A 12,538-nucleotide genomic window follows, 5' to 3' on the forward strand; every position below is an offset into this window, starting at 1 on the left:
AACGTACCCTCCTTGATATATACTTTCCATCTAGTCCAAGCAATTTTGTGTTGCACATTTTTTATGCTGAAAAAATGCAGTCGTTGCAATTCGCGAGGAGTATACCCCTTTTGTCCGCGACTGTACATGTTCTAGGCGCCACAGTATAAAGCGACCTGCAATCTGTTTCAGTCAGTATAGCGATCACTGCATGACTGTTCTTGCTCGCCTGTCGAGCCACCACCCATCCACGAACGCAGGGAACCTTTACCTTTCGTAGCGCCGCAAGCCTCTCGTGAGGTGGAGTACAAGTTCACAAGCTAAGAGTATGACGCAAAAGCATTAAAAGGGGGCTGAAAATAACATCTACGTTTTCCTTCTGAAATTATACAACTCCGGTTGTGTACTTTTTAAAACGAAAGCTTTGATGCGTCCTTCTGTAGCTTTGCTGGCATTGTGTTTCATATGGCCCTGAAGGTGTCCGCGGGCCTGCGCGCCGAGGGCGGAGGGGAGGGTGCCCTTTTTCTCATGAAAATCAATCAATCAATCGATCAATCAATCATCGATTGGTAGATCGATCGACCAATCAATCAATGAACGTGCCTAGCGGCGCGCGGCATCCGCGCCTCCTATCTTCACGTGCGGCGCGCGGAGCCAGCGGCGCTCACTTTTTCTTCCTCTATTGCTTCACCATTCTACATCGCACACCTGCTTCTTCTTCACACCTGGCAAGCTTCACTGGTACCTATAGCACCGTCGTGGTGGTGCAGTGGTTAGGGCGCTCGACTACTGTGCCCAAGGGTGCGGGATCGAATCCCGGCCGCAGCCGCTTTTCGATGGATGCGAAAAACAAGGCGTCCGTGTGTTGTAGGATGTCATTGCACGTTAAAGAACCTCAGGTGGTCGATATTTCCGGAGCACTCCACTACGACGTCTCTGTTAGCCTGAGTATCCTTGGGACATTAAACCCCATAAACCAAACTAAAACTAAACCAATCGTACCTGTATATATATCCACATATATACAACAATGCCTGAAACAATGCCACACAGCCTTCTAGCCCCCTGCCTGCCGTTTCCCGCCACCGCTCCCCATCGGATTCGCCTCCTGGGACCCCCCCCCCCCCCCCCCCCCCCTTCTTTAAAATACCCTCGACATCTTCGTGTCGCCTAGAACTGTGAGGACAGTTTACTAGAGACTAATGCGTTAGCAATGATCACAAGTATCCGCCGTAACGCGCCTGGAGTGCCAGTTCTGAACGATGTTGCCCCGCGGCGCGTGAACAGAAATAAAAAAAAAAAAATGCTATAGGCTCACCAGCGAGGATTTGTATGCACCATGGGTGATCAGTGGCACTTACGCTATGCAATGTAAGCACTTGATTTAGGGAGTGTACATTATTTCACAGTTTTGTTTGTGGGCCCCTGCACGTGTGTCTGCGCACAACCAAATATCTCGGGGTAATCAAAGTGTTGGACAGATAAAAATATTGTTTGCTAAGTATGGCTCCATCAGTGACCTGATCAAAGTAATGATAGATGAATGGCGATCCTTGAAAACACTCCAGACACTGCGCACTCTGTGACCTCCTCCGTAATCATGAACCTTTTTAACACAGGACTTTCAACTCAACTTACTAGCGAATGCCATAAAATCATTTATTTACGTTGCATACTTCTTATACTCTATTTCATATAACTGAATGGATTCCCTCCTACCTCCCTCCGCCCCGTCGGGGTGGTGCAGTGGTAAGACGCCCGACTACTGTGCCGGAGTTCCCGGGATCGAATCCCGGCCTCGGCGGCTGCGTTTCGATGGAGGCGAAACGAAGTGGCGTCCGTGTGCTGTGCGATGTCAGCGCACGTTAAAGATCCCCTGGTGGTCGAAATTACTCCGTAGTCCTCCACTACGGCCCCCCTTTCTCTCTATCCACTTTCACTCCCACCTTCATCCCTTCCCTTACGGCGCGGTTCAGGTGTCCACAGAGCAAGTGTGACAGATACTGCGCCTTTCCCTTCCTATGAACCAACCAACCAACCAACCAACCTACCTCCCTCCTTACAGAACGTTCGGAAGGACCCTTAGGGTATTAAATAACGACGCTCATATCCGGAGATGTTGGTGCTCTACTATTGGGCTGGCTATTTCCTTACACAAAGTTAAAGAAGTCACTTGCACCGACGTTTTCCCACTCAGCAAAACGTAACATAACTACAAAACCAAATTACTTTAATATATAGGACACATAGCACACGCGGCGAGAGAAATAATGGAGAGCGTATAATCGATCACTACGATCAGTTGTAAACAATGCACAATCAACTAATAATAATGGTGCCTAGGATGCATACAATAAAATAAAATAACAGGCAAGAATTCGCCGATGTGGTGCAGTAGTGAGGGCGCTCGACTTTTGTGCTCAAGGATGCGAGATCGAATCACGGCCACGGCGGCCGCTGTGTGATGTGAACACACGATAAAGAACCCCATGTGGTCGAAATCTCCGGAGTCCTCCACCACGCCGTCTCTCATAGCCTTGGGTCGCTTTGGAGCGTTAAACCCCACCAACCAAATCAAACCAAACCAATAATAGCGAGAAAATATACGCAGAAGAGTGACTTTAACGCAGACAGAATGTTATCATTTTAAATCATGCACAAATAATACCAGGACTCGTAAATGATTCCGAAATACATCAGACGCATTCCTGAGACAACAGTTAGAGAAACGACGAATAAAGGCTGTGTGTGCATACTTCCCAGTAAACCTGTCCTCGAGGAATGATTTCAGTGCATTTGTTTCACCAGCTCGCACGTTGGCCACTGGCCTAACTGCTTTTAAAGACTGGTATTTTGAAGAGCGCTCATGTGTCGCTCTGCAAGCGTAATTGCCATGCTGTGGACATTGCAATAAATGTTTTAGTTTGCGCATTTAATTATGGTCGAAAAGTAAAATATGCAACATGTCGTCAATCTTGATGAAGAGCAGTTCCACGTATACGCAATACATATGTAATATGTTCGGCGCACCTAAATCCTGACACCGCTCCTGGTGAGTTCACGAGCGCGTTCATGACAGCTGCTTGATTAAAATTACACGGGCTAATTGATTTCTATTAAGATTCCTACTTCTCGGGTGCATCAAAACAGTAGGTATACGAACGGCTCCTTTATCACGCTACCTTACCTGACAAACAGCTGTCTTGGACAGCGTCGAAACATCGCGTACGGGAGAGATTTTGCGGCAGTCCCCAGCAGCCAGGCCATTGCGATAGGGTCTGGACGTGACGTCCTCTTTCTTCTTCTTACACTCCGCACTAGAGCGAGCGCTTTCGAAGATAGTCTCGCTCTATACGATCAAAGACTTTTTCCTATTCTAATGATACGAAGGCACCTGAAATACGAGGTGTGACACACACACACACACACAAAAAAAGAACGAGACTAGTCCAATAAATTATTGTACGCACAGAATCAGTTCTCTGTAACATTATCACCTTTTAAGTAGTCGCCTTCCGCATTCACACACTTCTGCATTTGGTGCTGCCACTGCTGGTAACAGTTCTGGAACGAGGTTTTTGGAAGACCATTCAGGAGATTCTTCGTTTTTGGTGGCCTCGCCGATGCCCAAGTTAACTTCTTCAACGTATCAAAGATGGCGCGACGGACGCAGCCGATGTATTAACTCTGTACTCTAGTATTTTAATCCAGAAATAATTTATTAATAGTGCATTTAAGTTTGCGTACTGCGCTGTGTGCTCGAACAACGCGTAGGGCTTTACTGACTTGCTTTTTGTTGTGTGTGTGTGTGTTTTTTTTTTTTTAGTGACGTCTCGGCACTTCTATTGATGGAGTTTTCGGGGAACTGAATAATAATAGTAATTGGTTCACTGGAAGGGAAAGGCGCGGTAACTGTCTCACTCGTTTTCTGTGGACACCTGAACCGCGCTGTGAGGGAAGGGAGGAATGTGGGAGTTAAAGTGGAAAGAGAGAAAGGGGAGCCGTAGTGGAGAGCTACGGAGTAATTTCGACCACCTGGGGATCTTTAACGTGCGCCGACATCGCACAGCACTAAGACGCCACTTCGTTTCGCCTCCATCGAAACGCAGCCGCCGAGGTCGGGTTCGAACCCGGGAACTCCGGACAGTAGTCGGGCGTCTTACCCGAATACTGTCCGGAGTTCCCGGGTTCGAACCCGACCACGGCGGCTGCGTTTCGATGGAGGCGAAACGAAGTGGCGTCCATGTGCTGTGCGATGTCAGCGCACGTTAAAGATCCCCAGAAGGTATCCACAGAACAGGTGTGACAGACTGGCTCCTTTCCTTTTCTGTGAACCAATTATTATTGTTGTTCGCTCTAATTAATTATTTAGCAAAACCGCATCAACCATTTTGCACTTGCACACCTTTCCGTGACGCCCAATCCCATGGTGCCATTCTTTCTCCGATATACCAACTAGTTCCTCTTTTACACCGCCGACAAAAGCATGCACACCTTTCCTTGACGCTCTATCCTACGGTTCCGTTCTTCTTTGGCTGCGAAAGTGGTTACGAGGGACAACGGCGACGCTGACGATTACGTTACTAGTTACTGCTAAACGCAGGAATGGGCGCCAAAGAGCTGCGCTCTAAAATTCCGAGAGAACTGTGGAATCTACGCTGCAGAAATGCGAAAGCCTAAGCGTTGCTGGTGCACATGGTCCATCATGTTTGCTCTCATTATCATTATGAACTAAATGCACCGTCATTGTCATTGCTAATGTAATTATTGTCAGTATCACTAACTGCAGCGTGATTGTCATCGCTACTATCATCTCACGGTAGACAAGGAGGATTATAATGGGCGTTTCACGATCCCGGGCGTGGCGCAGTTGGTTAAAGCGCTCGGCTGGGGATCCGAGGGATTTATTTATTTATATATGAAGCTTGTTGCGAGGGGCAATGGCGACACCGACGACGACGCCGCGAAACACAGGAACAAGCCGCAAAGAGCGGCGCTGTGCCTTCGTTGTGTTGTAGGTCATTTCGAAACATCATTCCCTAAATACATCCACGATTATCTAAACGGTATTGAAACAGATGTCGCCCGGATTGAGGTCTGCACGACAAGACCAGTTCTTCGAGCTTCAGGGCGGACTCTGGATATCACCCACCGGATCTGTCCAGGATTGCATCAGTCGACGATAACTGCCCGGGCGCCACAGCGTTTCGCAATGGGAGCCAGTGCTCTGTTGAGCCAACTGAATGTCATTCACCACACCAATGCCCAATTAGGCGTGCTGCTTCACCCTCAGTGCGCCAGAGGGCATCACCTTTGATTATGTTATCGACGCTCTAGAAGCCGGAACGGGTGTGTTATTTTTAGTGCCGTACCCAGCACTTCTGTTGCTGCAGTTTTCGGGGAATGAAAACACGCTTCGGTTCCATCGAAACTTAATTAGAGCCAGTTAAGTGGTTTACAGGAAAGGAAAGACCCAGTATCTGTCACTTGCGGAAGAGAAACTAGTTGGAATGGAATGTGCGTGAAAAATAAAAAGTCTAATTGTAATTGTCGCCGTTTATCTAGATGGCCGCAGGATTAGTTTTATCAACGTGTACGCGCTAGTCACGCGTAGTCTGAAAAACTAGTTATTTCTGCCCATCATGATATACTTTCTCGATGACGTGCCCCACTTTCTGCTCAGGGATTTCAATTGTGTTTTAGACACAATGCGCGACATCAGGGGGCCCGGTCGGGGCGCCTCTAATTACCACGCGAAAAAACTGAAAGCTAGTGCGATCATTACGCGTTGAGATGACGCGTGGGTCACCCTTCACGGAGACCACTTCGAGGCAACACGAGTCTACGGCCAGAGCGCGAGCCGAATAGTTGAGTTCACATCCCCTCCACCATGGCACCTGACTTGCTACAGTGTGAGGTATTGCCTTTCCCATCAGACCTTAAACTAAGTGATCACTTCCCGGTTATGGTTACTCTGCCGGCAGCCCCGGGCCGTACAAACAGCCCACCTGATGTGGCGCATGGATGCAGCGGTGCTCCACGACGAACTGTGCCTTGCTGGTATACGCGGAGTTGTGCTTGTCTGTGGCATAACTCCCTGCTTCCTGGGACGCGCTGAAAAAATGCTGGCGCGATGTTCTTGTGTGTGCGGAGAGGGCGCGGCGTGTCCGCATTACGACCGCGCTGAATGACGTTTTGCGCCGTATGCGCATCGTACGTGGCGGCGGAACGCTTACGTTCGCGATGCGCGAATATCTCGAGACGCTGCGCGAGCGTTATCACCACATCCTCGAGGAGAGTTCGCGCGCATCACTCTCCGCGGGACCATCCCACATGCCGCTGGAGGATGCCGCGGACTTCGGACACGTTCAAGCCGTTGGCCAGCGCACTAACTGACGAACTCGCGTGGTGAGAGTCATGCGTGCGGACGGCACCACGACTTCGGAATCCCTGCACATCTACAACTTGTTTAGCGAGCATTTCGCCGCCTTCTTTTCGTCCCAAGGCCTCGATAAGGAGGAGCAGTTTCAGGAAGCTGTCGGCTCCTTCTTTGGGCCTCTTCCACAACTTCCAGAAGATGCATGCTCGGCACTTACAGAGCCAGCAACTTTGGAGGAGGTGCGATGTGCCTTAGGCGCCATGAACTAGTCGACCGCGATCGGTCCTGACCGACTAGCAGCTGGTTTTTATTCCACTTTCTTCGACATCCTCGGTCCTTCTTTACTTAGGCTCGTAAATTGTTTCCTCGAGATCGGCGCCAAGCCACCCTCTTTCAGTGTCGGCCGTATCGTTCTAATTCCGAAGGAGGGCATGACGCCGTCGAATCCCTCATCGTGGCGACCGATTACCCTCCTTAAGACGGACTAAACTCGCATCCACATTGCTGGTCCGTAGGGTGTGAACCTACCTGCAGGATTTGGTTAGCCTATACCAGTCCTGTGCGGTACCTGGACGTTCCGTGTTCGCTTTGCTGACACTGACGAGGGACGTCTTTGAATACGCCTGAGCCAAACGAATCACTGGAACTTTCGTTGCCTTGGACCAGGCGAAGACCTTCGGCTGCGTTGAACATGGTTACTTGTTCGCCGTGCTCCGCTCATTTGGCTTTCCTGACGAATTCGTTCAGCTCCTGTGCGGCCTTTATACAGACCTTAACAGCTAACTAGTACTGAATGGCCAAATTGTCGGCAGCTTTCCGATTACGCGGGGAGTGCGTCAGAGGTGCCCGCTCTCGCCGGCCCTCTTCATACTTTCGCTGGACCCGCTGCTGCGTTGGGTCGCCGCGGACAGGCGTATTCGAGGTTTTCCATCAGCTGGACAGGAGACGGTCGTTGTTTCTGCATACGCGGACGATATTTCATTCTTAGTACGTGACAGTGACAGTTTCATTGCTTTTTGAACATATTTTCAGAATACGCAGCTGTATCCGAGCGCTGCCCAACATTAGAAAAAGCAACGGGCTCTGCTTCGGTCAGTTCAGGGGCCGTTTATCTGCTGCCATACCGTTTGCGGCGTATACTTGGCGTTCTGTTTGAGCCAAGCGGGGTCTCTCCCCGCATCTGGGATCAAGTTCTCTTGCGGACAACGCATACCTCCTCACGCAGCGCGTTTCAACTTCACGCTCAATGTTAAAGTCAGCGTCGTCAAGACACGAGCGTGCGCTTTCGCCCTTTATGGTGCGCGTATCGCGACAATCCCGCGCCGTGTGGCGAACCGACTCGCGTTTATAACAGGGACTTTTGTTTGTGACGGCAGGACAGCGCTAGTGGTCCGCCACATCCTACACCTTCTAACGAGCAGGGAAGGCCTTGGCCTGCCGTGCATTCCGACAGTGGCTCGAGTACTCGTGTTAAGGCTTGTGGAGAGGCTATTAACTGATGAGTCTTACCCTGGTCGCTCGCTCATCCTGTACTGGATGAGCATGGCGCGTCGTGTGCTTGCACCCGGACATTACCTCGGTCCACAGGCGGACAGACCTCGGTCATTTTACCGAGAGGTTGCCGATATAAAGTCGACTCTCGATGCCGACCTGTCAGATGCTAATGTAAGCGACCTACCAGCCATACGCATCAGCGTATTAGTTGCCGTTCGCAGGCTTTCAACTGATGAGCAACTAGAGACCGCTGTCCCCAAATGCTGAGCAGCCTGTCGGCTGCCAAATGAAGGGCGAGATATTGACTGGCTTAGGCGCTGGAGCGTCTTCCCCACGAGACAGCGCTTTGCCAGGAGCGGTATCGCACCCAATGACCAGTGTGCCAACTGCGGTGCTTCCGAGAGCCTCTCACATGTTTTTTTTTTTTTTCGAGTGTGTAGTTGCGCGAACAATGTGGCGGCTAGCATATAGGATATTTAACGTCAGTAGGAACCCCGGTGTCAGGCACTGGCGCAACCATTTCGAACATCTTGTGTTCACTATGGTTCTGTTTGTGTTGTGGCGTCGCAGGTGCCTCGCTGAGGCGCGCCGCACTCCCGCCCGCGCAATTAGCCTTTGCAGAAACTGCGCCTCGTCATCTGGAAGTATAGGGCTGGTTACAAAATTAGAGAACATCGAAGGAATCGGTCATGCGTTGTATGCGGACGATATAACAATTTGGACTAATACGGGATCCCTCGGAGGGAAAGAGGAGAGGCTGCAAGCGGCGGCCACCTGCGTGGAAGAGTACGTCCTGGCACGGGGGCTGTCATGCTCGACAGAAAAGTCGGAGCTGATAAGAATCTGGAGAGGCAGCAAAACAAAAGAGCAGATCACGTAGCTGAACCGGGTTTCAAGATACTGCTGCACGGGGCAGAAATACCAGAAAAGAACATGGTGCGGATATTGGGGATGTAGATACAGTCGAACCAGCGCAGTGCCCACACCCTAGCGCTGCTAAAAACGGCGACGTCACAGGTAGCGAAAATGATAAGAAGAGTAACCGGGAAAAAACATTGGCTAAGGGAGGAAGATACCCTCAGGCTAGTGGGGAGTCTGGTGGTAAGCAGCGTGACCTACAGCCTGCCCTACCAGGCTCTCAATCAGTCTGAAACTATCCAAGCGGAGGCCATGATAAGATCGGCGTATAAGACGGCGCTAGGCCTCTCCGAAACGACGTCAACGGAGAAGCTCTTAGGCTCCGTAACACTTTCGAAGAACATAAAGAAGTCCTGCTGCACATGCAGAAAATACGACTCACCCAGACAACGACTGGAAGGGCCCTCCTAAAAAGGTTAGAGTACCAGGGGCAGCTGCGGGATGTTGAAGGAATGTGCAACATTCCAGATGAGACACGCGTGATGATAAGGGTAGCCCCGATGCCAAGAAACATGGACCCTCGACTCCACGCGGACAGACGCGAGTCAAGGGTGAAAGCTTTGGAAAGAAGTCTCGAGAAGAAGAAGGGAGTGATGTATGTGGACGCAGCTACGTACGAAAAGGACAGACAGAAGGCAGTTGCGACGGTGGTCAACTCCAGACACAGAGACTGCTCTGTAACGGAAGCGGAAGAAGTCGCCGTGGCTCTAGCGGTGGCGGAAGGCTTTCGTAAAAGACGGTCGCTAAACCAACTCTCAAATGGTTTGCCGGAATTTTGGAGACGGCAGGGTGCACAAGGCCGCCATGCGTATACTCCTTGAGGCGGCTTGTGATGAAATAAAAAGCGCTGAAGGAGTGATCAGACCTATACAGCACAGTATCATACGGGTGCCGGGACACGCAGGAATGGCGGGGAATCAAGAGGCGGATCGGGTAGCTCGAGGATATGTACGGTGCCGAGCTCCCGGACCATCCGATCTCGAAGAACCTACGCCGGTGCCTTGCAAGTACTCGGCGATACTTGCATATTATAGGGGGGCAAGACGTAGATACGCGCCACCACATAAAGATCTCTACAAAAAGACGCAGGTATATGGCGAAAACTACAGACAGGGACGTTCTCGAATCTGTACGTACGAAACATTATTAACCCGACGGCATATCCGCCCTTATGCCCGTGGTGTGGTGAAAAACCCACGATGTATCATATAACATGGACGTGCCAAAAGATTGACGTGGTAAACGCCATACAAGACCCTAGTGCGAAGCAATGGGATGCAATGCTGGCCAGCGACCGCTGTGAAGACCAACGTGCTCTACGAGCGGCGGAAGCAAGTGGAGCCCTGGAGTAAGGACACCAACCAGTGCTGAAGGCTCTACAAAAGGAGCAACCGTGAAGAATACCCTGATCAAATAAAGTTATTCAATCAATCAATCAATCAATCAATCAGTCTGACCAGTTAGAAAGTTAGAAGCAGATGGCGAGGCGCGGTTTCTGCGGCGCTGGCACACGTTCTTCTGAGTTGTACGGGGGAGCAGACTTGAAATGCCAGTCGTGCTTTATTAGAACCCACCTCCCCTTTCTGTAGTTTTCCTCTCTCTGAGGAATTATGTATTTAAGCTTATTTTGTATAAGTACTTTATAGTGTTTTCTATAGTGCTATTATTCTGTGGGTAATGTGCGTTTTTTAGTATGTGTGTATATACACAATAAATTCTCTGTGTGTACATGCATGTCTTATTCGAAATTTTTACCTCAATCTATCGAAAAGCTGAAACAGCTAATGTGCTTCGCTCAAATTTCGCCTTAGGAAGTAACATAATCGTTGACAAATTTTTCATCTGGCACTCGCTCTAGACATTCAAAGACAACGTGAGCACTTGCATTATGCATGCACATAGACTCCATAATTCAGGTATGCATGTTACATTGTCGTCATATGATTAGTACATTGTTTATGTTTTAACGGTTTTGTTTTGTTGGCATCACCATACTATTGTAGTTCTAGGCAAAAAAATGTATGCAAACGATCTTCACCGTTCCTAGTAGGGAAGGATGGGCATAGTCACTCTTCCGTCATCAACAATAAACCTTGTGCACCAGCGTAGGAGAAAAGCTGCCACCCTAAGTACGACTGGTTCCTCGTTCAAGTATGTAATTGCAACTGTATTCTATCAGTGCGGTAGAGAAAACTGTTGTCTGTCTGCGCGCCGTCCCGCAACAATACCATTGAAGGACTCAACCGGATACCGGGGACCGGATGGCACAGAGCTGCACTTCGTTCGCCAGCGTTTTTAGTAGGGAAGGATGGGCATGGTCACTCTTCCATCATCAACAAAAATGAGCCTTGTGGACCAGCTTATATAGTGCCTAGAATATACTGGCATAATGACACTATACAGCTTAGGAGAAATGCCTCCTCCCTAAATACTACTTCCTCATTCAAGTGCGTAATTATCATTGTTCACAATTTATTTTCTGTTGTTAATTGGACTGCTACTCCCATCTTAACGCATGTTTCATTATTCTGTAGCGCAAATTACGCAAATCTGTGTCTCTAATACGATGTCTCATTCCACTCGTTGCGTTGTCTTTTTAGAATGTAAATTGCTTTCCACTACAACTCGTGTATTCCTCCTTCAGTATATATAAACATCGTTTCATTTTACAAGTCAACGCCCCTTCGTCTAATTCTCTGCGTTTTTTTACCGGCTACACCGGGCATCGAACAACCACCCAAATTTTGTACTGTCTCGATGAATGCCCCAGGTATTTACCGAGCGCGTGACAGACTGCTTCTTCCTCACATGACACACACTTTATCTCATGCTTCACCTGGAACATACAAATAGTGTCATTTGTTGTCTATTTCTCTCCTTTGGCTCTACAGTAGACAATAGTCCAGCTGTTTCGAAACTTGTTAGGAGCTAAAAATGGTTGGTTTGGTTGGTTTGTGGGGTTTAACGTCCCAAAGCGACTCAGGCTATGAGAGACGCCGTAGTGGAGGACTCCGGAAATTTCGACCACCTGGGGTTCTTTAACGTGCACTGACATCGCACAGCACACGGGCGCCTTGCTTTTCGCCGCCATCGAAAAGCGGCCGCCGAGGACGGGATTCGATCCCGCATCCTAGGGAACAGTAGTCGAGCGCCGTAACCACTGCGCCACCCCGGCGGGGCAAGGAGCTAAAAATATAAGTTCAGTTATGAACTTTAGTAGAGTGTAGAGCTGGGAAGGCTGGCACATATTGGTAAAGACTGAAGCCAGCGGAAGGACACAGACAGAGAGAGGAACACAGGACAACACTGAAGGGTATATATAAATGTGAATTTCTTAGAAACAAACTCAGTTGTCAGTACAGCGTTTTCCTGTGTTCCCCTCTCTGTCTGCCTCCTTCCGTTGGCTTCAATATTTACCAATGATGAGCTTCAGATGCGTTGCAGAGAGAGGAACACAGGACAACGCTGAATGGTATATATGAATGTGAATTACTTAGAAATAAAGTCAGTTCGCAGTACAGCGCTGTCCTGTGTTCCCCTCTATGTCTGCCTCCTTCCGTTGGCTTCAATATTTACCAATGATGAGCTTTAGATGCGTTGGAATGTATTCACTGTTTTCAGACAACGCAACAACAGCGTGACATCTTGCCTATCTGCCTCCATATATGACATATGCCGCCTACGTTAGAGGCAGCGTAAAATTCATGTCATCAGGCAGTGTGACCAGTCAAGTCATAGATCCTTAGTTATTTAAAGAAATATAATATT

This window comes from Amblyomma maculatum, chromosome 6 (genome assembly GCF_055883805.1).
Source record: "Amblyomma maculatum isolate TAMU_Amacu chromosome 6, ASM5588380v1, whole genome shotgun sequence".
NCBI classification, from domain to species: domain Eukaryota; kingdom Metazoa; phylum Arthropoda; class Arachnida; order Ixodida; family Ixodidae; genus Amblyomma; species Amblyomma maculatum.